At 36.8% G+C, this 27,049-nt stretch overlaps 1 long non-coding RNA gene across 1 annotated transcript; it reads right to left on the minus strand.

The window, feature by feature from the left end:
* Positions 1-1,988: 1,988 nt before the first annotated feature.
* Positions 1,989-26,577, minus strand: LOC311603715. Its single transcript, XR_014781224.1, has 9 exons — positions 26,413-26,577; positions 25,772-25,989; positions 25,315-25,405; positions 21,169-21,362; positions 21,006-21,090; positions 20,114-20,212; positions 19,381-19,527; positions 4,378-4,541; positions 1,989-3,322 (listed from the first exon to the last, which is right to left on the minus strand). It is a non-coding gene; the product is annotated as an uncharacterized lncRNA (long non-coding RNA).
* Positions 26,578-27,049: the final 472 nt, after the last annotated feature.

Consider the following 27,049-nt stretch of genomic DNA (forward strand, 5'->3'; position numbering starts at 1 on the left):
GTTTTTGAGAAAGCATAAGATTGATTTCTACAGTGGTTGTACAAATTTTCATCCCAACCCACAATGAAAGAGGGTTACTCTTTATGTAACAATGCGAGAAAGTGCTGTTCACTTGAGTTTATAATCTTAAACATTTTGACAGGTATAAAATAGAATCTCAGAGTAGTTGTGAATTGCATCTCATTGATGACTAAGGATGTTGAGTATTTATATAAATGCTTTTTGGCCATTTGAGATTCCTCTGATGAGAATTCTCAGTTTAGCTCTGAGCCACATTTTTAACTGGGCTATTTTGTTCATTGGTGCTTAATTTTTTGAATTTGTTATATATTTTGGATATTAACCTTTTTTAGGGTGTAGGATTGATGAAAAACTTTTCCCAACTTGTAGACAGCCATTTCATCCTATTAATAGTTAAAATTTCAGTTTCAAGAGCTACCATATATTAATTACTGAACTTAATGCCTGAACTGTTGTATTTTTGTTCAAGAAGTTATCCTCTATGCTAATGAGTTCAAGGCTCTTCCCCTACTTTGTCTTCTAATATATTTAGTGTATTTGTTTTTTGATTGTTTGTTTTTGTTTTTGTTTTTTTGTTTTTTGTTTTTTCTTCTTGTTTTTATGAAGACTTTGATCCATTTGGACTTGAGTTTTGTACAGTGAGGTAAATATGGATCTATTTGAACTTTTCTACATGTAGATATCCAGTTTGAGGAGTACCATTTTTTGAAGATACTGTTTTCTTTCCATTTTTATGATTTTAGCTTCTTTCTCAAAAACCAAGTATCCATAGGTGTGTAGCTTTATTTCTGGGTCTTTGATATGATTCCATTGATCAACCATAGTGTTTCTTTGCCAGTATCATGAAGTTGTTTATTATTATTTCGCAGTTATGCATCATAAAGTCAGAGGTGGAGATTTCTCCAGAAGTTCTACTATTTAATAGGAGTGTTGTAGGTGGTCTGGGGTTTTTGTTTTTCTATGTGAACTTTAAAATTGTGTCAAGGTCTACAAAAATGTTGTTGGAATTTTTATGGTGATTGTATTGAATCTGTACATTGATTTTAGTAATATGGCATTTTTGGTAATCCTACAGATCCATGAGAATTGTATATCTTTATATCTTCTGATATTTTCTTCAATTTCTTTCTTAAGAGACTTGAAGTTCTCATTATACAGGCCTTTGGCTTGCTTGGGTAGAGTTACACCAAGATACTTTACATTATTTGTGGCTATTGTGTAGGGTGTGATGTGCCCAAATTCATTCTCAGACAATTGGTGGTTTGTAAACAAGATTGCTACTGATTTTGTTGTTTTTTTTATTGGTTTTGGTTTTCATTTTTAAATAATCTTGTATCCAGCCACTTTGCTGAAGGTGTTTATCAGTTGTAGGAGTTCTCTGGTGGAATTATTGGCAAAATTTACATATATTATAATATCATCTGCAAATAGAGATAGTTTCATTTCTTTCTTTCCAAATAGTATCCCCTTGATCTCCATTATTTGTGTTATTGGTCTCGATAGAATTTCTAGTACTATAAAGAAGACATAAGGAGAGACTGGCAGCAGCCTTTTCTTGTCCTTGATTTTAGTTGGACTGCTTTGAGTTTCTCTCTCTCTTTCTCTCCCTCTCTCTCTCTTTCTCTCTCTCTCTCCCTCTCTCTCTCTTTCTCTCTTTCCCTCTCTCTCTCTCTCTCTCTCTCTCTCTCTCTATATATATATATATATATATATATATATATATATATATATATATATATATGTTTTCCAAGACAGGGTTTCTCTGTGTGTGTAGCCTTATGACATGCCCTGGCCTGTGGAATAAACCAGGGCTCACCTGAAAGAGGGAGAGAAGATTGAGAGTAGGGTATAGAGAAATGAGAAATAATGAGTCAAGGTCAGACATTTTGATCAAGACTCTCTTTAATGCAGACAAGTAAGGCTTTATATAGCAAGGTCAATAGAATCTATTCTGATCTCTCTTTCCCTAGCTCCCAGTCAAGAAGAACACAATAACCTGAATAGCTCCCTGTAAGAACTTCCTATTTCTGAGTAGCTCTCTGAAAGGATTTTCTTAATCCTCTGGGTGTTTCTCAGTAGTGACTTCCCTACTTCTTTCAAAGGCAAATAGTCCAAGGATGTTCTTTAACACAAAGACCTCAACAACTGGAAGGTCACAGTGTACAGCCTAAGCACGAGATTTCTGACATGGTAGAATTTAGCACAGCTCTGTACATCGGCCCCTTCTTAAAATAAAATTATGAAGAGTCTGTCTTAGGTCGGTGAGTAGGGCACTTATATTTACCAGTCATTGGCACATGCATTTCATAATTCATAGCCTGTCTTAGGTCATATAAGGCTCAGACTCACTCTTACTCATCTCTAGCTTGCCTCCATATCAGCACATGAAGAAGGGCAGTGTCTCTGAGCTCTATGCCATGTTTGTGCTTGTATCAGCTGAGATTGCTGAGACATGAGCTGGGTTAGAAAGGACGGAAGGCACAGGCTATAAATTCGAGCCCTGTCATCCCATCTAGGGATAATCTATGCTGTAGATTACTGTTAATTCTAATGTAAATTCTAAAGAGATTATATTGAATGTAAATCTAGCTGCGTGTTACTCACAAGGAGTCTAGGGAACTCTAACATGACATTGTAACTTGCTCAGTCACCTCAAATCACTGATCTTCTAGTTAAGACATAAACAATATTAGTAAAGCAATGTTAAAAATAATAGTAGATAAGAGAATAATAACAGAACAGATTTTATTACCCAACAGCATACCACAAGTCCATTTTCAGTTATCCACAGTCCTGCAGATGAAACAGACCCTAACAATTTGGATGGAAAAATAATTATAAAACTTAAAATCTGGGTTTCCAGAAGGAAAATATTCTGGAGGGGTCCTTGCAAAGCACCGACTCCAAACTTCAGTCAGGTCTGTAAGAAGGATGACTCATAGGTACTGTAACACTTGAGGCCTCCTTTCCTCTTCAAACACAGGGAAATCATGCAGTTAGTGTTATCTCAAGAAGCAGGTTGAAGAAGAGAAAGATAAGGAATAAGTGTCTAATGAAGCTTCACCTCTGACCTCAGGATCATCAGCAAACTCATCCATGTCAGCATCCACTTGACACACAAGCCTCTTATGTAGCCAGCATGCAGTATCATGTTCATGTGAGAAAACACAAACAGAGCCTAGACCACATATTAATACAGGGTTGAGTCTATCCCTTTGGCCAGTTAAAGGATCCTTCCATTTCACTCTAGGGAAGGATGACTGAGCGTTTCTGTGCCAGAGTAGATCAGCTGCAGAATTTCCTTTGGCATCAAGAAGTAAAAAAATTAAAATAATGAGAACATGATTGGGGGTAAAGTTCCCCCTTCTTTACTTTTTGTAAATAGATTTTTATGGTAGAATAAGCTTGTTCCACCATATCTTGTCCTTGAGGATTCCCCAGTCTTTTTTTTTACAGCATCCATAAATTCTGCTTACCACAACAAATAATCTCCATCTAAGGACACTTTGCTTTAGGTATCCCAATCAGCAGGGACAAGGTTGGCATTCATTAGTGCATCAATCATTGATATGGTAAATGGAGCAGTGGGTCCATACTGAGCACAAGAAGTATTTAATGCTTTGAGTTATTTCCATTGTGTAGGGGCATACTGGTTGACTCGGCTGCCCTAAAAATCTAGCACTCCTACAACTGCAGAAGTGAACTCACTGCTCATCTCCTGTCCTGTGTTTCTAGCTCTTGGCATTCCAGTCTCTAATGGAGACATACTCTGAGGGCTATTTACTAGACTGGAAGCCTTCTTGCTCTGTCCACAATTATCAACCCTTATTCATTCTAACTCTCTCTCTAATTGTTTCCATCTCTTAGCAAAGTTAGCTTCTTCATCCAGGGCCTGAACCTGTCCCCGAAGTTTTACAATGGGATCCTGTTGCTCTGTGCGTGCTGTAGGTGGAGGCTGCCAGTCATGCTCTTGAGAGCAAGAAGAGTCCCTTTTTAGATATTTCTTATCACTATTCCTGGATTCCCTTATATCTCCTTCCAATACATCTTCAGCTTGTAATAATAAATCTCTCATTTTGTCACTCTCATGTCAGAGATCAAGACATGGCAGATATCTGCTCAGATCCATTAGTAACATAGTGATCCTGCAATCTTTTACCAACTTTATCCCACGTTTTTAAATTAATCACTTCTTCCTCAAGAAACCATGGACAAACTTCACTGTCAAAATCTAAAAATTCATCCAACTATCCTTTATTTACTATTTACCCTTATTCCTCATGATTGAAGCTTGTTTTCCAATGTCTTTCTGAATAAGTCTTTACTATTGCTATATCCCATATTTGCCTTGCTTACCTTGCCATTCCTTTGTGAAGTGGATGACTTCAGAGCATAGGGTCCAAATGTCTTTCACTCATCTTTCCACGCAACATCTGTCACTTAATCCCTCATTTTCAGTCCCCTGCTCAGGTGACAAATGAGGTGTCCAAGCCCATGAAACAAATCAAGTCAGGGATCACCTGAAAGAGGGAGTGGGGATTGAAATTAGGGTACAGTGACTCTAGAAATAATGAATCAAGTCAGGAAATTTTTGATCAAGACTCTCAATGCAGACAAGTAAGCCTTTATATAGCAAGGTCAATAGGATCTATTCTGATCCCTCTATCCCTAGCTCCCAGGCAAGAAGAACACAATAGCCTGAATAGCTCCCTGTAAGAACTTGTTGTTACTGAGTAGCTCTCTGAAAGGATTTCCTTAATCCTCTAGTAGTTTCTCAGTAGGAACTTCTCTATTTCTTTCAAAGGTAAATAGTCCAAGGACATCCTGGTACACAAAGACCTTCTCCAGCAAAGCTCAGCAAATGGAAGGTCACATCATGTAACATAAGCACGGGATTTCTGATGGGGCAGAATTTAGCACAGCTCCCCACAGCCTTAGCTGTCCTGGGCTTGCCTTGTAGACCAAGCTGGCATCAAACTCACAGCAATCCACTTGCCTCTGCCTCCCAAGTGCTGAGATTGAAGACATGCACCACCACGCCCACCAAGTTTCTCTACATTTAATTTAATATTGGCTTGCTTTATATATCCTTTAATATATTTAGGTAAAAAGCTTGTGTCCCTGATTTTTCTAAGACTTTTGTCACAAAGGGGTTTTGGATATTTTCAAAGAATTTGTTTCTGCATCTAATGAAATGATTATGTGATTTTTTAAATTCAGTTTGATTATGTGGTGGATGACATTGATGGTTTTTCATATGTTGAACCATCTATGCATCTCTGGGATGAAGAAAACTTGATTATGGTGGACGATGTATTTAATGTGTTCTTGGATTTGTTTTATGAGCATCTTTGCATGAATATTTATGATAAGAATTGGTCTGAAATTCTCTTTCTTTCTTCATTCTTTGGGTGGTTTAGGTACCAGGGTAACTGTGGCTTCATAGAATGAATTTAGTAATGATCCTTCACTTTCTACTTTGTGACATAGTTTGAGGAGTACTGGTACTATATCTTTGAGAACCTGGTGGAATTCTGCACTAAAACTATTTGGCCCATTGCTTTTTCTGGTTTAGAGACTTTTGTAACTGCTTCTATTTCTTTAGGGGATACAGGACTGTTTAAACTGATCACCTGAATTTGATTTAATTTTGCTAGATGAAATGTAACAAAAAGATCATCTACTTCCTTTAAATTTATAATTTTGTGGCATATAGACTTTTGCAATAAAACCTAATAATTCCATGTAGATTTTCAGCATCCCTTTCATTTCTCACTCTGTTAATTTTAATAATTTCTTTCTTCCACTTGGTTAGTTTGGGTAGAGTTGTGTCTAATTTGTGATTTTCTCAAATAAGTAGCTCTTGATTTTCTTGACTCTTTGTATTGTTCGCTTAGTTTTTAATTAATGATTTCAGCCTTGAGTTTGATTATTTCCTAGTCATTACTTTTCTTAGGTGTGTTCGCTTATTTTTCCTCTAAAGATTTCAGGTATGCTGCTCATATGGGATCTCTCCAATTTCTTTAGCAAGGCAGTTAGTGCTATGAAATTACCTCTTAGCACTGCTTCCGTTGTGTTCCATAATTTTGGGTATGTTGTGCACTCATTTTCATTGAATTCTTGAAAGTCTTTAACTTCTTTCTTTATTTCTTCCCTGACATAGTGGTTATTGAGTAATAGATAATCCAGCTTGCTTTTTGGGTTCATTAAATTGGAAAAATTTTTTTTCAACAAGTTACTCTGAGGTAAGATTTATCTTTGTGGCTGATATGTGTTTCTTGTATGCAGAAGAATTATGGATCTTCTTTTCACATCCATTCTCTTAGCCTGTGTCTTTTCATGAGACAATTTAGTTCATTGATGTTGTGAGATAATAATGATCAATGATTGTTAAATCCTGTTATTTTGTTGTAGGTGCCATAGATTGTAAGTGAGTAATATGTGTTTTTTCTCTTCTTTCGGTTTTGCTGATGTGGGTTATGTATTTCTTGTGTTTTCCTGGTTGTAGATAGCCTCCTTGGGTTGAAGTTTTCCATCTAGTATCTTCTGTGGTGCTGGATTTGTTTAAATTAACTTCTTTTGTGTATGTGTGTATGTGAGTGTGTGTATGTGTAATATCTTGTATCCTCTGTCTATGTAACTAAAAGTTTTCCTGGCTATATTGGTCAGGGATGACATCTATGGTCTTTTATATCAGTACAATTTCTCCCTAGGCAATTCTGGCTTTTAGAGTCATTTTGGAGAAGCCAGGAGTAATTCTTATAGGTCTGCCTTATATATAACATAGACTTTTTCCTTGCAATTTTAATATTCTTTCTTTGTTCTCTTGTTAATCTCTTTAGTGTTTTTATTATTTAATTACAGAAAGATTTTCTTTTCTAGTCCAATCTATTAGACATTCTGTAAGCCTCTTGCATATTTATAGGTTACTCTTTCTTTAAGTCTGAGAAGTATTCTTCAATTTTCTTCTTATTTTAAATATTTTCTGGGCCATGGGGCTGGTATTCTTTTTCTCATTCCATTACTATTATTCTTAAGTTTGTTCTTTTCCAACTTATAATTTGGTTCCAAAGTTCTTAGATGATTTGTGTCAAATATATTTTAGATTTAACATTTTCTTTGATTGATTTCTCTATTTCTTCAGTTGTGTCTTCTACACCAGTGATTCTCTCTTCCATTTTATGTATCTTGTTGGTGATGCAGTTTCTGTTCTTTTCCCTAGGTAGTCTGTCTCTAGGACTGTTTCAGTTTGTTTTCTCTACTGAATCTATTTCCATTTTTGGATTTTGGACAGTTTTATTTATTTTTCTTTACCTTTAAAATTCTATTTTCCTGTATTTTATTAAGAGATTTATGCATTTCTTTTATTTGTTTGATTGAATTTTCTTTAATGGATTCATCCATATCTACATTTAAGGTCTCTATCAACTTTACAGATTCAAATTTAAGGTTCATTTGTCTCAGCTGTATTTGTATCTTTAGGGCTTATAGTAGTAATATAGCTGTGTACTGGTGATGCCATATTGGGTCTTGTGATTTTTTTTTTTTTTTTTTTGTATTCTGAAATGCACTAGCCTTTATCTGTATAGTTATTTCTGCTGACAAGTCTCCTCAGGAAGGCAGGCTGAGCATTGTTTCTGGTAGCGGAGAGATAGTGTCTGATAGTTTACAGAATTTCAAAGAAGATATATCATATATCTGTCCTCCTTTAACCATTCATAAAACAATGTATGCACCTACATTCCAATCTGTCAGTTACCTAAGAAATGAAAGAATTAGCATTTATTGCTTTTGGTAAGATGGCCACAATCCATGAAAAAGGGAGATCATTCCATTTTCTCATGTCATCTTCAATCTCTTTTTCAGAGCTTTGACATTTTTTTTCAAACAAGTCCTTCACTTGCTTAGTTAGAGTAACTCCAAGATATTTTTTATATTGCTTGTGCCTATCATGAAGGATATAACTTTCCTAATTTCTTCCTCTGCATGGTTGTCATTTGTATATAGGAAGGCTACTGATTTTTTGAGTTAATTTTTTATCCAGCCAAATAATGAAGGTGTTTAACAGCTGGAGGAATTTTCTGGTGGAATTTTGAGGGTCACTTATATACACTATCATATCTTCTGAAAATAGGGATAATTTGTCTTCCTACTTTCCCATTTGGATCCCCTTGATCTCCTTTTGTTGTCTTATTGCTCTGGTTAGAAATTGCAGTACTATATTGAAGACATATGGAGAGAGTGTCAGTCTTGCCTTGTTTGCGATTAAAGCAGAATTTCCTTGAGTATCTCACCATTTAATTTGATTTTGGCTATTGGCTTGATGTATATAGCCTTTATTATGTTGAGTTATGCATCTTGTATCCCTGAATTCTCCAAAACTTTAAGCATGAATTGGTGTTGGATTTTATCAAATGCTTTCTCTGCATTTAAGGAAATGATCATGTCATTTTTTTCAGTTTGTTTATATGGTGGGTTACATTGATCAGTTTCTGTACATTAAATCATCCCTGCATGCCTGTAATGAAGCCTACTTGGTCATTTTGAATGATAGCTTTGATGTGTTCTTTTATTCATTTTGCGAGTATTTTTTTGAGGATTTTTGCATCAGTGTTCATAAGAGAAATTGGTCTTAATCTTTCTTTCTTAGTTGAGTCTTTGTGAAGTTTAGGTATCAATGTGACTATGGACTCATAGAATGAATTTGGTAATGTTCCATCCATTTCCATTTTTGGGGTAGTTTAAAGAGTATCGGTATTAGCTCATCCTTGAAGATCTTGCACTGAAATTATCTGGCCCTGGCTTTTATTGATTGATTCTATTTCTATAGGGGAAATGGGACTATTTAGCTTGTTTATCTGTTCTTCACTCGATTTTGTCAAGTGGAATTGATCAAGAAAATCATGGATTTCCCTTAGATTTTCATGTTTTGTGGCATACATGCCTTCGAAGTAGGATCTTATGATTCTTTATATTTTCTCAGTGTCTGTTATGTCTCCCTTACCATTTCTGATTTTGTTGATTTGGATACTGTCTCTCTGCCTTTTAGTTAGTTTGGCTAATGTTTTGTCTATTTTGTTGATTTAATCAAAGAACCAGCTCATGGTTTTGTTGCTTCTTTGGACTGTTATGTTTTGTAATTGATTGATTTCAGCCCTGAGTTTGATTATTTCCAGATGTCTACCTTTGTTGTATGTTTCTGCTTCTTTTTTTCCTAAGGCTTCTAGCTGCATTGTTAAGATGCTTATGTGAGAGGTTTCCAATTTCTTTATAAAGGCACTTAGTTCTAGGATTTTTCCTCTTAGCAGTGCTTTCAATGTACCCCCAAAATTTGGGTATGTTATTCCTTCATTTTCATTAAATTTAAAGAAGTCCTTAATTTCTTTCATTATTTCTTCCATGACCCAGATGTCACTAAGTAGAGAGCTGTTTAGTTTCCATGTGTGTGTAGGCTTTTGCTCTTTTGGTTGTTGAAGTACAGCCTAATACCATGGTGATCTAATATGATACAAGGTCTTATTTCAATCCTCTTGTATCTGTTGAGGCTTGCTTTCTGACTACGATGTGATCAATTTTGGAGAGGGTTACATGAGGTGCTGAGAAGAAGGTATAATCCTTTCTGTTTGGGTAAAAAGTTCTGTAGATATTTGTTAGATCCTTTTGATTCATGGCATTTGTTAGTGATGTTATTTCTTGGCTTCTGTTTTAATGACTTATCCTTCAGTGAGAGTGATGTATTGAAGTCTCCCACTATTATTGTGTGTGGATCGATGTGTGGTTTAAGCTTTGTTAAGAGATCTTTTACAAATGTGGGTGGCCTTGTACTGGGAGCATAGATGTTCAGAGTTGTGATGTCATCTTGGTTGACTTTAGCTTTGATGAGCATGAAGTGTCCTTCCTCATATGTTTCTATTACTTTTGGTTGAACGTCTGTGTTGTTAGATATTAAAATGACTACTGCAGCTTGCATCTTGTTAACATTGGTTTGGAATATTTTTCCAGCCTTTTACCCTGAGGTAATGTTTATCTTTATTAATGAGATGTGTTTCTTGAATGCAGAAGAATGTTGGATCTTGTTTATGCATCCATTCAGTTAGTCTGTGTCTTCTTATTGGAGAATTGAGAGCATTGATGTTGAGAGATATTAATGTCCAGTGACTGTTAAGAGTCATAATTTTGATGTTGGATTGAGTAGAGAGTTCGTATGGTTGTTTTTTTGTTTTGTTTTGTTTTGTTTTGTTTTTTGCAATGGTGTAATTATCTATTTCCTGTGTAGTTTTGGTTGTAGCTTGTCACTTTGGGGTAGGGTTTTCCTTCTAGTACCTTCTGTAAAGCTGGATTTGTGGATAGGTACTCTTTGAATTTGTTTTTGTCATGATTTTTTTTTGTTTTCTCTGTCAATTTTTTTTATAGTTTTTCTGGGTAAAGTAGTCTGGGTTGCTATCTGTGGTCTCTTAGGGTTTGCAGGACCATCGCTGAGGCCCTTCTGGATTTTATGGTATCTGCTGAGAAATCAGGAGCAATTCTGATAAGTTTGCCATTAAATGTTATTTGGCCCTTTTCCCTTACAGGTTTTAATATTTTTTTCTTTTTTCCATATATTTTGTGTTTTGATTTTTATGTGTAAAGGAGTTTTTCTTTTCTGGTCTATTTTATTTGGTGTTCTGTAGGACTCTTGTATGTTTATAAACATCTCTCTCTTTTTTAGATTGGTGAAGTTTTCTTCTACGCTTTTGTTGATAATATTTTCTGGGGTTTGGAGTCTGGTATCTTCTCTTTCCTCAATGCCTATTATCCTCAGATTCTTCTTTTCATGGTATCCTAGATATCTTGGATGCTTTGTGTCAGGATTTTTCAGATTTAGTGTTTTCTTTCATGGTTACTTCAAAATCTACAATTATATATTCAAGACCTGAAATTTGTTCTTCCATCCCTTGGATTCTGTTAGACAGGCTTGCCTCTATGTTCCTCGCCTTCCTCTCTTAGCTCTGACATTCCCGTTTTTCTTCTGTTTGTGTGTTTATCATTGAATCCATTTTCATCTTCAGATCTTGAACTGTTTTTATTGATTTCTTTCATCTGATTATATATTCTTGAGTTTCTTTCATTGCCTCTTTATAGGCTGTCAAAGCTTGTATAGTTTTATTGATCTGATTGCTTGCATTTTCCCAATTTTTTTCCAGTGCCTCTCTATATGCCTCTTTTACTCCTTCCACCTGTTAGGCTGTGTCTTCTTGCATTGGTTACAATTTTTATTTGTTTCCTCCATTATATTCCTCATTACTATGGATTTGAAGTCACTTTATATTTCCGTTGTGTATGAGTTCTCTGGAATGCTTTCTTTGGGAAGCTGGGATCTGCAGATGCCATATTGTTTCATTTTTTTGTGTGTATGGCTTTACACTGTCCTTTAATCATCTTGCTGTCTCTGTTTTGGGGAGGTAGCTTCTGGAATTGGGTTGAGGGAGTCTGGGAAAAAATTCATCATTTTTCTCACAAATTCCATAGGCCAGATGCTCTAATATTTCACTGTTCTGGATGGCAGCCAGCCAGCCCCATAGTGTAGGTCCTTCACAGCCAGTGATCCCCAGCTTCCCCGTACTGTGGGTCCTGGAATCGTCTTGGGTCACAGAATGCATGCTGGGTCAGGCCAAATTATCCAGAGCCTTCTGGGTCCCCTTGTGGTACCAGAGCTCTCTGGGGACTGACACAGGTCTTTTGGAGGTGGTCTGATGGACACTCTACTCCCCATCTCCCCGAGATTTCCTTAGTCCTAGGGCTCTGATGCTCCACTGGTCTGTGACTCCCAGTAGCATTTTGGGACCCAGACTGCTCCCATAGTCCAGGTTAGTGTTACAGGGCCCAAACTGCACACATACTTAGTCGAGTTAGTGTCTATGAACTCAATCTGAGTGTTGAGTCCAGTTCCAAGTCTCTGGACCTAAATGGGTCTCACGGCCCAATCCACACGCTTAATCCAGTTAGTGATGAGTTCAGCCAGGGTCTTGGGCCCAAACTGCATGCTGATCTGAGTCAGTGTCTCAGGGCCTCTGGGCCCCAACTGTGAATCAAGTTCAGCTAGGGTCTCAGGACCCAAACCGCTCACCGAATTGAGCTAGGGTTATGAGGCCTAAACCAAGTGCTGATTTCAGCTAGGGTCTCTGGGCCCAAACCATGTGCTGAGCTCAGCTAGGATCGCAGGGACCAACTATGTACTGTGCCCAGTTTGGGTCTCAGGGCCCGAACCATGTTGAGTTGAGCTTGGGTCATGGGTCTGAAACTGAGCACTAAGTTCAGCTAGGGTTTCTGGGCCCTAACTACTCACCGAGCTCAGCTAGGGTCTCTGGGCCCAAATCTGAGCTGAGTCCCCTCTCCCACAGCAATTCCCACCAGTCACCATAGGAATCACCTCTGCCAGAAGGTTCCCAGCTTCCAACCTCAGCTGCTGATGGCACTATTGTCCAAAAACCCCTACACTCCTCCTGTGTTCAGGGGTACAAAAATTTTCTGTATTTTGTTCCCTTTGAACTTTGGAGTACTCCCACTGTAGTAGACTGGGGAGCTTGGTGTTACTGGCTAAGAATCCAGGCAAGTCCCTGAACCATTTACTGGAGAATCTAAACATGGTCCACACTGCTCACTGCCATCTTGGAGTCCAGAACTAGCATTTATTATTTCAGATATTATCTGCTTCTTAGCATTTTGGTAGCCTTTGTTTTTATCATTTTTATATTTCATGATGTCTTTGGTATCTTAATGTTAATTTTACATGGAGGTTTTGCATTAATTTTTATGTATAAATAAACTAAAACTATTTCACCAGAAAAATTTTACTTTTTTTGCATAAAACTTGCTTGAAGCTGGTCATAGTTGCACATGGCTATTTTCCCTGAATTTCATCAGGCAGAGACAGCTGGATCTCTGTGAGTTTGAGGCCAGCCTTGTCTACAAAGTGAACCCAAGACAGCAAAGGCTACACATAGAAATCCTGTCTCTAAAAGTCTTGAGTAGGATGTTTCTATTTTTTTTCTAGGAGAAAAAATAACTTGAAATATTAGTATCTTGAGAACATTTATGTTTTTTAACAGCTAATGTATGTAACTTTCAGTTTTGACCAGAACTGAATCTTGTTTCTGTAAGAGATGCACAAGCTACAGAGAATCTTCATAAATATTTAGCATTCACCAAGAGTGAGGGAATCTTTGATAGCCTGGAAAATAATTGAATATGTATATTTTGAAGTACACTTTTAGTTAGTTCAATGAATTGGAATAGAAATCCATTCAAATTATTATTTTTTAAATCTGGAACATTCTGTTTATAATCATCCATACATGGATCCATTTTCATTAGCTTTTCCTTGACTAAATGCAAATTGCTTGTATGGAGAATGTTTTAATTGACTTTATGATTCATCTTACTTCAAGCATTCAACTAATCAATTATACATGTTTCCTGGGTAATAGTAAACAAATTCTGTGATAAACATTTTGTGTCTTCACATTTTACAGACAACAAAATGTTAGTACATGAATGGAAAAGTTTGCCCAAACTATTGTTTGGCTGTGAAACTGTTGCTCTCAAGTGTCTTCTAGCTTATCCCAAAACCTTACTTTAGTGATTAAAATTATATTGTTCAGTTCCTTTTAAGGCTTGGATAATTTAGTGACTACATCACTTCTATGACACATGTATTTGTTGTGTAATAAACTACTGAAACTAAATTAATTCACTTGCAGAATAGTAATGATTGAAAATAAATTGCAGGTGTTGGCTCCAAGAAGTCATTGGCCATTGCAGTGTCTGGGGAGCAAGAAAAAAAAATAGAGGCATCTAGCCAATTGACCTCAAATTCCACAACCTTCTTCTCCATTGTTACAACAAATATCCCTAATCCTTGTCACTCACAAATACTCCCGTTTATCAGATCCTCCTTCCCTTTCTCCCTCGAAAGCCTCTCATATACTGCTACCCGCTTTCTTTTAAATATATTGCTTCTTTTTAGAAACTTAATTGTCAGGGTGTGTGTGTGTGTGTGTGTGTGTGTGTGTGTGTGTGTGTTTTCCTGTATATTTTCTTAGATATATAAACACAAGCAATATGATGACTGCCTAAGCAGCACCCAATTAATGCATGACACCAACAAATATTTTAACATGGTTGGGTAAAGGCTTTCCAACCCTACACAAAAATAATTATAGGAAACAAGTAGAGAAATAAACATACCATGAAACAAATCGGGGGGGGGGGACATTTCTAACATGTTTTGGCTTCTACACATTCTTGATTACTCCTTTTGTTACTAAAACAGAGCAGTTTATTCATGCTGAAGGTTTTCTCTAAGATTTTGTTCCAGTGTAATAAGTATATGAATATTTGGTGAGTAGCTTTCTGAGTACTTTCAAACAAATGTGACTCTTAATATTCCCATTTTTATGTGTCTTAAAATAAAACTTAAAATTAAAAATATATTTGTATTTCTTGAGTCAAATGAAGAAAAGATACTTTCAGTAAGGAGAGGCATACATACCTGTGATCTTTTTTGGATTGCTTAAACTTTAGTTTAGCTCAGTTTAAACATGTAGAATTCTTTGAAATTCAGATTATCCAGTTTTCTGTACTACTACAGTAAAAATAACTTTATTAGCTTTAAGCTGCTTTAAGAGCTAATATTTTCATGTTTATTTTCTGTATTCTTTTTAGTCAAAGAATATATATTGTTCTATCAGGGTACTAATAACTCCTTATCACATACTTTGTATTAAAATTATAATGGTATAACAAAACTTTTCCTGTGGCATCTTCAATTTCTGCTTCCACATATGTTACTACTGCTAGGAAGGCATATATAGATGTGTAGAGCTGGCAAACCTGGAGCTGTATTGACATGATAATGACTGCCAAATAGTGCATAAGGTAAAGATGGGAAATTAATGCTTTACATTGAGCATCTTTGCTTATAATTGAACTGTGCTATTTTCCAGATGAATTTTGTTGCCTTAGGTTCCTGGGAAATCTCTATGTAATGATTATTGCAATTTCTTGAAAATGCACCTCATTAAGATGAATATATCCAGGTAGTCTACATTATCAGGTGTTTTTTTTTTTTCTATAGCAGGTTAACAAAACAAGAGGATTTTTATGTTAGTTTTTCCCTCATGTATGATATAAATGAAGTAAATAAGCCAAATTGAAACATCTTGTATATAGGGATATATTGGATATGGTATTTAAGAAATATAAACTAAAACACTAAAGCAAATAGAATTCACTAAAATGTAACAGTATTGTGGTACAAAGACAACTAACAACCATGAGATTTGTTTGAACTCACAAATATGAATAAAACTCATTATTTATATCATGTTCAGACTTGCAATCAAAACTGTTATTATGGACCAAATTTTCTGTTTAAATATTTGTTAAAACACAAATAGCTAATGAAATCCATTTTAACTTTTTGTATAAGCTTTGCTATTTCTAACTGTATTCATGATGATAAAAGATAGGTAATAGATGTGAATCTATATTAACAGTTAAAATCACCAACATTTCATATTAGCTGTGAAGGATTATGTGATGTCCATGTTCTGATACCATGGAAAGAGTTGCATCATTGGGTAAATAGCTAGAAGGGTTTTGGGGAAGATATAGAGAGATATAACAGATATAGAGAGTTACCCTGTTTCTTGGGCTCTTTGGGATCTTAAGTCCACAAATGCCTCTCTATAATTATTTGGATCCACATCCTCTCAAGTTTCTTTCTGACTAATTGTTTTAACTCACCCTAGTTGCTGTGCTAGTCAACTTTTGATTTGCTAAATATCATCAGTCATGCTCAGAGGTAGTAGAAAGGCAGCACAATCTCCTTGTGCTTTTCAAAATGGGGTGTAAGGACTACTTCTGACATGGAGTCTGGCCTCTGCACATTAATCAATTCGCCATAACAGAGCAGCCTTGCTAGACCAAAGAGGAAGAAAATACAGGTAGTACAGATGAAACTTGGTAGGTAGCAGACAGATGTTAGGGGAGGAGAGCTCCCCTTCTGAGGACTAGTGGAGGGAGGGATAGGGGATAAGAGAGGGAGGGGATGAGGAAGGTGGATAAATTCAGGATGAGAGGAATTCAAACTGCAGAACCAGCAGGTAATTTATACCATTAATCCCAGTACACGAGAATAGCACTGAGACTGGCTGAGACATGAATGTTTATGCATAGACAATGTTTCCTTTTGGGTACAGAATACCAAATGAAATATAATTAGATACTATTCTTCATATGACATGAATGAAGATTTTTCAGATGTCTTTTTTTCTACTTGGTTTATTTTCTATTTCCCTTGTCTTCCTTAGACTTTCCCTTCTGGTGTAAAGAGCAATGAATGACGGCCAGTTTCTTTTGTAGCCAAATGCTGATAATAAGTCTAAGACCTCTTGTGTATGTTTAGTAGTTTTTCCCTCAACCTTTAGAAATCCTCTTTCCTAATGAAAAGCTCTGTGTTCATGGAGAGTTATAAAAGCATTCCAGCTGTAACTATATATATTAAAAATTGTGTCTTTTCCTAACTGGAGATATTTTGTTAGCGCTATAAGCTTGGATTTCTGAGAAGAAGGCAGTCTCCCAGATGATCTCTATGTCATGACCCCTGCTGCCTCTGCATATCTGGTTTCTTGCCTCATGAAGCTGCTGCCATCAGTGAAATACATATCATCAGGTTCCAACAAGGGCACTTCCATCAGAGCTGGTCAGATTCCATATACTTTTTGTAGGATTTCAGTGCAGTTGTGGAAAACTGGATCTGTGTTGATGAGCAGCAGCATGGCTGGGTTCAGAACATCATTAATGGAGAAACTAATGCAAGTGGGGTCATAAAACAAAGCTATGTTAGCCTGACACTTGTTATCCATTGTTTAGGGGGATTTAAGTACTGCTTCTATTGAGTGTGTGGTGTGGTGATAGTTTTTGACTTTCCCAAAGTTAATTTTTCCACATCCTTGTCCTTGTAGATGCAATAATTCAGAGGCAGCCAGGCAATCTAGAAGCTACAGGGTTTAGCCTCTTAGACACATAAGCTACTCTGCACTTTCATGGTCCCAATTGTTCAGTGAGGATTTCCACAGTCACCCCAGCCTTTCCAGCAAGTAATAATTGAAAGTTTGTTAATTTCATGCAGTGTCCATGCTGGTGACTTTAGGAGGGCTTCTTTGATAGATTTGAGGGCTTTAGCCTGGAACTTAGTCCAGGAAAGACTCTTCACTCTCTCTGATTGTCACATAGAGGGGCTTGGCAATTACTGAAAACCCAGGTATCCAAATCCTGCAGTATCCTGCTTACCTGAAAAACTCTTTGAGTTGTGCCCTAGTATGAGAGGTGGGAATGTTTAAAATGGCTCACTTCAAGGCTCATCATATCTTCTTAGAGTATATATCTTAGATAAGTGATTCCTAGCACAAATACCTGGACCTTCTTGGCAGAAGCCTTGTACCCCAAGAAATTCAAGGTCTGAAGTAAATCACTTGGACCTTGTAAGCAAGAATCAGAATCATTGGTGTAAAACAAGAGATCATCTACAGATCATCTACATAATCGAGAAGTCTTACCTCATGACTTGAGACTCTATAGTCGCAGAATTTCTGATGAAAAGCCTCATCAAAGATGGTGGGGAAGCACTGGGCATGGTGGCACACACCTTTAATCCCAGCACTTGGGAGGCAGAGGCAGGTGGATTTCTGTGAGTTCAAGGCCAGCCTGGTCTACAAAACGAGTCCAGGCCAGGCAAGGCTACACAGAGAAAAACAAAACAAAACAACAACAACAAAAAAAGATGGTTGGGGAGTTTTTAAACTCCTGAGCCATCTTGGTCTATATGAGTTGTCCATTGAAACCTAGCTTTGGATTTTGCCATTTGAAGGTAAAGATGGGCTGATTTTGGCCTCCAGGGCCTAAATGAAGAAGGCATCTCTGAAGTTCAAGTCAGAACAAATTTGAAAGTCCTGAACTAGGGAACTCAGGAGCATATATGTGTTGGGAATGATTGTGTGTATGCCTTTAACATATGTTAATTTCCTTGATATCCTGCAATGGATTATAGTCATTAATTCCTGGTTATTTTTACAGGCAATAAGGGAGTACTCCAATAGGGCTGGCAAGGGACCAGAAGCCAGTGTTCCTTTAGCCCTCTGATTTCATGAATAACCCCTGTTGCTCATCTGGAGCCATTGGATATTGCAGTTAGGGCTGATGCTTTTCAGGTAATCAAAACAAGTGGATGCCCATGAGGCCACACCAGATGAGTTGGTTTCTGCCCCAAGCTCTGGGATGGCTTCCTTTAGTTCTGCTATTATGAGAAGTTTCCTGAGAGCCTGAGAGACAGAGTACAGTCAGTGTTCTTCCTTCAAGTTCATAGTTGGAACAAAGACTTTGGGACATGGGGAGATTGTCACCCTTTGCTGTTGAAGTGAACTTGAGTCTTCATTTTTGTCTGCAAGTCTTTTCACAGCAAACAGGAGCGGTCAGGAATTACTATGGAAGAGTGTAATATATTTTTGGCTCCCAGGTAGACTATTCTTCAGGTGGTCCCTGGATAGAGGGCTGCTCCAGAGGCCTACTGACCCCATGTTTCTGTCCCTCTCAAAGGTCCCAGTGGGGTTGTTATGATGGAGCTTCTGTATCTACTAGAAAATCCAATGGTTTTCCTTCCACATGTATCGTTATCCAGGGCTTCAAGTCCTGTTCTCTTCAGCCTTCTTGCCCAGCTAGTTCAAGGACCTCCTGGCTACTTCCAGGGACCTCTTGCTTCTGATTTTTCTATAGACACTAAATATTACAAAGCCACATTTCTTTACAGTAGCCACAATGGTCCTTTTAAAGGCATGAGCTCTCTGTGTGCTCTGGGTCCCTTGGGCCCTCACTATTTCCCCATGCATTAGCTAACTTAGTCAGTTGCTGGTTTCTGAATTCTTCTAACCCTTTACCTACATCAGTGGCCAATAGCACTTTAGTTAAACTTCAGATTTGTCTGTCCTCAGGTGCTTCTCTGTTGTTATAAACCTTTGTGGATATGGCTACTAATTTTGATAAATTTTTACTTTCAAACCCATCAAACCCTTGGCATTTCTTTTTGATACCTGGAGCTACCTCATTAACAAAAGCCATCTTTACTGCCATCTGATTCTCCAATGCCTCAGGGTCCAGCAGGTTATAGGTCTGGTAGGTGTCCATCAGGAAGTCAAGGAAGGGAACTGGGGACTTCTTTTTTCCTGTACTGCTTGGCTTATGTTAGAAAAATTGTTGGGCTTTCTGGCGTCCCCACAGAGACACCCCACAAGAATCGACTTACAGATTTTAGCCTCTCCATACCTTCTGCCATGTTGAAATCCCATTTTTCCATAGGTCAGGATGAGGGATGTGATTCATTTCTGGTTGTTTCACCATCTGTTGGATGAGCATCATAGCTTGGAACCAGCTTCTGACATTCTCATCGGATTTCTATTCTGTTCCTTTGTACTGAAAAGAATCGGAAGAAACTATTGGCAATAATCCCAACTGGGATGGAGGATGAACCAACGAGTACCTGTAGCTTTTATGTCGGGAAAGGGGCTTTGTGGAAAAGGAGAAGAAAGCAAGGGAGGAGCTCCACTTTCTTCAGGCAGCCCAAACACTCAAAACTACCTAGGCAGCAACTTGAGGCTTTCCCAACCAAGTTTGAAGTGGGCTTGTATCATGCACAAAGTATGGAGGGGAGCTGGAAAGACTGTATTTGATGGCAGGCAGAGGTCTTAGGATATGAGGAGATAGACCTGTCAGACTGCCTGGGGGAATGGTGAGGAAGAAAGAAACTGCCTCTGATGCCATCTTCAGAGGATGGGTGGAGAGTTCTGGTGAGTGCTTCTGAGGTTGAACAGAGTGCTCAGAGGACAAAGTAGAGGGAGAAGGAACTGAAGGCTCAGGAGATGAAGAAGAGTTGTGGGTAAGAGAGGGGAAAACATGTTGATCTGCTGGAGGTGTTAGGCCTAACCAGATTGTCTAGACACCAGATAAAAGAAAAACAGAGTAGAGGGAAAAAAAGAAAAAAAAAAGCAGAGAAACTTACCAATATATCCAAGAATTTCCTGGGGATCAGAAGTGCAATCCTGGACAAAGCCCTAAACTGTTGTGTCTGGAGTTGTGCAAACAAGACACCAAGAACACCCTGTAATGGAGTAAAAAGTAGGGTTGTTAGTCCTTGCAGTTTCATTTTATTTTATATGAGCATTTTTGCTGTTGTTATTGTTTTCACTTTCTGTTTTGGTTTTCATTTTAGTGTTTTTGTGGGACATTGTTTTTGTGTGGGGAAGGAGGTGAGAAATAGCATGTAAGGGTGGGGAAATATCAACATACATTGTATGAAAAAATGAATAATTAAAAATAGATCATATGAATATATGAATTTCCAAAGAAAAATAACAAATATATTCAAAAGTGGAATTTTAAAGCAGAAATTCACCTGAAAATTTAGTGTCATTTGACTACCTGAACATCTAAAAAGACAGAGTCTGATGGAATATTGAAGCCTTTACTCAATCTTTATATTTGTTTGTATAGTGTCATATTGTTTCAGTGACAACCATGAAAATTAATTCCTTGTTGATAAGTAACACTATAGAGAAAGCATGGCATATTACTGATGAACTGAATGTGACAGAATTATAAGATTTTGAAAGTTTTTTGTTTTGTTTTACTTTCATTTTTTAAGCCTGCCTTTTCCTTCACTCTTTTTGTCTCTTTCACATTTTTTCCTAAATATAATATTTTTATTGATTCTTTGGAAATTTCACATCATGTTTGGATCACCCTCACTTCCCACTACCTGTTTATTCCATGTAGACCCTTCTCTCTCCCTTGTGACCTCCCAACACAGCAACACAGCAACAACAACAGCAAAACAAAGCAAATAAAACAAACAAAAATACCTCAAGTACAATTACTGTTATTCATATACTCACTGTAGCATGGTTGAATTCACATTTGGCTGACACCTTAAATTGTACTGAGTTTTGCCCTTCCTGAAGCTTTGCCAGAAGCCCTCAACTGTGGAGAGACACACTAGATTATAGTTATCACAGTTTTAAAGAGTTCTCTTTGATAGCTTCCTGTTTAGGTCTTTACCTTGTGGGAGGGTGTTGGAGTTGGGATAGGAGTTGTCATAGAAGCCTTCCATGTCCCATCCTTCTTTCTCAATTTTGCATCAGTAGCCATACATGTCAATTCCAATGTGGCTTTGTTGTTCTTCACAGTCAATAGGGCCACAGATCATGGACTTCTACATACTGTCTGATGACAGTTCTAACCATGACCTCCAACTGCAATAGGAAAAGTGATTCACACATGCTCCTTAGTGGCATCACAGACCTCAGTGGTCTTTCCAGGAATTAAACTGTTCCTAATCTTGGGCCTCTGTTATTATCCAGAGACAGGGCAATCTCTAAGCAGGATGGCATTTGAGGGTGGAATTAGCATCTTCAAAGGCTCTAGATTGCTACACATCACCCTGGTGACACCAATAGGTAACTCCATGTTCCACCACTGACCTCAGCCATCTCTCACACCTATCACTATTCAAACAACTCCAGATGTATCTCTCTCCACAGTGAATCCTCTGGTCCTTTCTACCAACTTTCCTGCTTCTCTGTCATAGATTCTTTCTTCACAGTGTCATCCTTTTGGCTTAGGCAGATTGTGAAGTTATCCTGTGCTGGCAAGAGACTGGGCAGGTCCATGTGCGTGCATATACAAATATAGGTGTGTGAAAATTGGATTCATCCTAAGGAATGGCCTCAACCTCCTTTGACACAAGGCCTCACACTGTTCTGAGCCCATCAACTTGGCTATACAAGTTTGCTTATGTGCCCCAAGAATAATCTATTTTTCCCCCTCTCCTGCACAAAATGGGCATGGAGGCACACACTTAAGGCAGGCATATCTTTTCAAGTTCAACACTAGTCTGGTCTAAATAGTGAGTACCAGCCTAGCCAAGGCTACATAGTGAAACCCCTATATCAAATAAATAAATAAATAATAAATAGTGGTAAATTTCACATGGTTTTACAAGAATGTTTTGTAGTCAGAAATAAAGTGTAAATAGAGTTGTTTCAATATGTTTAGAATTGATACTGCTTTTTTAAACTTAATATATCTCAGTTACTGCTATGTAAAAAAGGACAGAATTGTATAAGGATATCTACTGTTTGCATTATGCTCATTCATAGATTGAAGGACAAATTGCTTTCCTTAAATTGAAGAAGAGATAAATTTTTTTTTTAGATCACAAGTGGGGGATAAGAAAAAGACTTGTGAGAGAGCAGGTTATACTTATCTCCTTAGAAGTTGAACCACCACGTGGGGGAGATTGGTTGTTAACCAGCTGAAAAACTTCCTTGATCAAATTCTGAGTGGAGATATAAATGTGAGACAAAATCAAGAGGCGTGACCTTTGCACACTTAGAATAGTTCTGGCTGTTCATTGCTCCACTTTGAAATGTTCCTAGAGAGAACTCCTCAAGGGAAGGTCTTGGGGCTCTGGGCTCCCGCTGAGGTTTCAGGTTCTGATTGTTCTGGGTTCCAACAGAAGAAATCTTGCTTATTATGCAAGGAGAATCATTCTTTGCAACTGATATCCTTACAGTTTCATTATTGAATTCTTTGACTTTCTTTTTCCTATTATTTAGGTTCGTTGGGTTAAAAGTGAGGTGCTCTCAGTTAGTAAGTTTGTAATAAAATATATTTGCTAAGAAAATTGAGCATGCATTAAATTTTACTAATTTATCTGTAATAATATTCAAAGCATATATTTCTTCATTCAACATCTAGACTTGAATTGCAACAGGGAACTGAAATGAAATGAGTCATCATACAGAATGCAGAACCATGAAAGAAGAGGGTGCAGATAACTCAGGAAATGGCTGAGAGGTATGAGTCATAATTGTGGACAATAATCAGGGCATCAGTGATGGAAGCCCAAAGAGAAGAGCTGCAAAGACTTATTTTTGGACAGTGCATTAGAACAAGATAATAAAGAAGTCCAGGTTGGACTTTCTTCAATCTATCAAAATTGTTGATGCTTTGGGGCTCTAGGATTACACAGGATCAAGAGAAATTCTGTTTCCTGCAAGATGACCAATAATAACCTGAACAAGTCTTCTGGAAAAAACTATTAGTCCTGGTTAAATATATTACAAAGTGTCATTCAGAATACTTTGCCCAACAGAGAAGTTCTGAAATCAATAATCACAAACCCCACAGAAAAGCAAAAACAAATTGCCAGATAGAGAGGTTGGTTCTGAGGTCAGTCTGCCTTAGGGTTTCATTCAAACTTCAGTAACAATGAACTTCTTATTGATGCAATAAAGGAAAGAGATGGGGTGAAGGTGTAGCTTAACAGAAGATGCTGTATAAATCTGGGGCAAAAAACCCTGAACTGTAAATAGACTCCACTCCATGAAGTGTATGTCCTTTCAACTTTTCCCAGAGTGGACAGGGAATAAGAAATAGTTCAAAAACAAACATGAACTCTGAACTCAGACTGAGTTCTAGAGTAATGTTTTCCATTACATAGATTGAAAATCCTTAAGGCAAAAGAGAACCTGACATTTTTAAACCTTCCAACATCTGGGTCCTCCAAATAGAAATCTCTATGGAGCATGACTGCTCCAACTAGTTATGAGACATTTCACTGACATATGGACATGAGATAGGACAAATTAACAATGACAAATGTTACACACTCCAAAGGTAAGAAAATAGGAAATTTTACCTAAAACATTTAATTAAAACATTAGAAATTCATTTTCTATTTAAAAAAAAAAGAAAGTAATCTTGAAGACAGAGGGTGAGAATAGTTTCCTTCCACCAATGGCAATTAGTTTGTCCTATTACTTCTTAGTAGTGGCAATCAAATTCATTAACTAGGTGAAAAATATATTAAGAATCTCAGAAAATATAATTATTAATCCAGAAATGTGTGCTCATTACAGTTATTTTTTAAAGGTGAAATTACAATAATTTCAAATGTATAATAACAACAAAATTTTACTGCAGAGATTGGAAATTGGGTAACTTTAGAAAGAGAAGCATTAACATTCTACAGATAACATGCAAGATGCAATACCAAGGGCAGACTTTGATAATCACATTAGTACACTTAACAAGTACTTATGGCTAACTCTACTATCATCATATTTATAGAGTTAAAACAGTAAACATAATAAATTAAAACTATCGGGAGCATACAGGAGCATACTGAGCAACTACAGGGTATAAGTATAAATTAAGATATACTAGTAATTATGTTGGATTGGAATTAAGATAAAATTTGTGATTAACTTTGTATTTCACTAATTATTTAAAATGTAACCTAAAGGTCTGAAGTAAATCAATAAAATAAGAATATATAGAGTGAAAAATAATACAATAGGAAAATCTAAAAAAAATCATGTAATAAGATATATTATGAACTACGGTAAAATATTGTCTTATTATTATTCATTCAAAAATAATTTTGTGAATGTTTCCTGGAACCTAAGCACAGGCTTAAGATTGCCAGGCACCTGGAGAAGCATTAAATCAGCAGTGATTGATTGACAGTCCTTGTCCTTACGATATTGACAATGATAGTTTCTCTATTAAGGACTTGGCTGCCTTTGTAAAGATATTGAACATTTTCCTAGCCAAAGATGACTGTAAGAAAAATACAAGGAATAAAATAAGTCAGTTTGTATATAAGGAACATAGTCTGATAAACTATTGAAAGAGAAAAACAGAGTACCAAGGAATAGGAAGCTTTGTGCCTATCCATGAAAATAAAACTGTGGATTGCCTGTATGTATTATTGACATGAGTATTAAAAGAAATACACAAAGACTAGGAGAGATGACTTGGTCAGTAAAATACCTTATGTGTATTCATGGTTTCCTGTGTTTGATCCTCAGAATCATGTAAAAATCCAGGCATGATGGCATGTGTCTGTAATCCTAAAGTTTGTAAGGTAAATATAAATGAATCCATGGAGCTTACTGGTCATCTACATTAGCCAACTCTACAGGATCTGGTTGGTTTTCTGTTCTGTTTGCTCAGAGACACAAAGGATGAAGTGTATTGTTCTATCCTCTCATGAGATTCAGGCTGTTCCATCCCGCACCTCCTGGCCATTTGCATTTAATACTTATTCATTCATTCGTTTGTTTGTTTGTTACTTTTACTTACAAGAGCCTTTTTGTTCTTGAAAAGTGCTAGAGTGTATATACTGCAGGAAGTTACCTGAAGGAGGTACAGATTTGGATGGGTGGATTCCTCAGTGCAGTGGCCATTGTTGGACTCATCCACACTCCTCTAATTATCCATTAATGATCTATAAGTAAACATAGTAAACTCTAATTCATTTATTCCCAAATTTGGACTTTGGTGGAAATATTTTGGTTTGTACTCAGTGCATAATGAGGAAGACGTAGATGTTTGTTTACATCTTCCAAAGGAAGAAGTCCTCCCACCATATCTGTTCACTTAGATATTTCTAACAATTTCCTCTCCTTTTTTCCCCTTACGTTGTCTGTTTTGCTTAAATGAATTTATTTTTGTTTTTTTGTTTTTGTTGTTGTTGTTCTTGAAAAGATACTATGATTATAATTCATACTGACTCCTAACTTGTGATGCTATTACCTCAGCTTCTTGGGTACTGGGTTTGCAGATGGTCACCACCATACCCACCTTCACTTACCATTTTTGATAGGAGAATTACATTTGTACACATATTTGTCCATAGCCTGTTGCTGGTTCTCTGGAACTTTTTGCTCTCTCTGATCATGTGAAAGTTTAATCCTTTCAGTAGGTCCCAGTTTGGCCTTTTAGTACTCAACCACCAGAAAAGTATGAATGCAATTGTAATTTTGATCTTGTGAAATTTGAGTCAAATTAACAATTTATCAAGAGTGTGTTCTGTTATGGAAGAATTAGAAAATTGTAAAAGTGTTAAGGATCTTGCTGAAAAAATGCAATCTGTAATAAAAGCTTCTATTTGTCAAGAGTCTTGAAGCTTCACATTTATAACATTACCATTATAGAACATAACAATTTTGACAGATCTTTCAAAAAACTCTCTTTCCTTGCTGTATTAATACAGGAAGGAAAAATTAAGTTGGAAAAAATGTTCCTTTATTTAATTTTCTTGATCTAAATGTCTCATTTTACTTAAAATTTAGTCTCTAAATCAACTATTTTTGTTATTTTTGAAATGTAAGACTGTTCATTGTTTTCCTCTTTCAATTTGATTGAAGCTAGTATCAAAGTTTTGCCATACTAGCATCTACAAGCCCTGTGAATGTTCAAACAAACTTCAAAAATACAGACATGAAGGCTCACCCTGAGCATCAGCTACTGGCAACTGATAGGTGCTGCAATAAGGAGATTCCAATCAGGTGCTACTGGAAGGCCACACATCCAAAAATATATGGGCAGCAGAAATTGGATTTTATTGTTAAGATAAAAAGTTTAAAAAGTTTGATTGGTAAAGAGGAAGTGTTGATCTTCAAAGTCTGGAGAGGAAAATACATAGGATCAAAACACATTATTATCAATTCTCAAATGACTATTAAAAATAAGCCTTTAGGTCTGTTCTTGATGTGATTTTTTTTATATATACTCTTGATAATTTAGAACGAGAAAAGCATTCTTCCAGGAATCATATCAGCTCCATAGGCGAAGCCACAAATTAAAACTACAAATCAGAAATTCATATGATGTGTATCTAATTCACTAGAATGGGTTCAAGTATGGTTGTATAGTTAAATAGTGTTATACTATCTCCAACTGAGATGAAGAAATAAAAGACCATTTCTCAACTACTCCCACCCTAAAAAAGAATGCTTTGAAATGTTTAGTATTATTTAATGATAGTAAATAGTTTTCTTAGGCAATTTACCACATACTAGTCTGGCATATCATATGTAGGCAATGGCTGTGCTTTGACTGTACACACACACACACACACACACACTCA

The sequence above is a fragment of the Acomys minous genome, assembly GCF_964271855.1.
Source record: "Acomys minous genome assembly, chromosome: 8".
Taxonomy (NCBI): Eukaryota; Metazoa; Chordata; class Mammalia; order Rodentia; family Muridae; genus Acomys; species Acomys minous.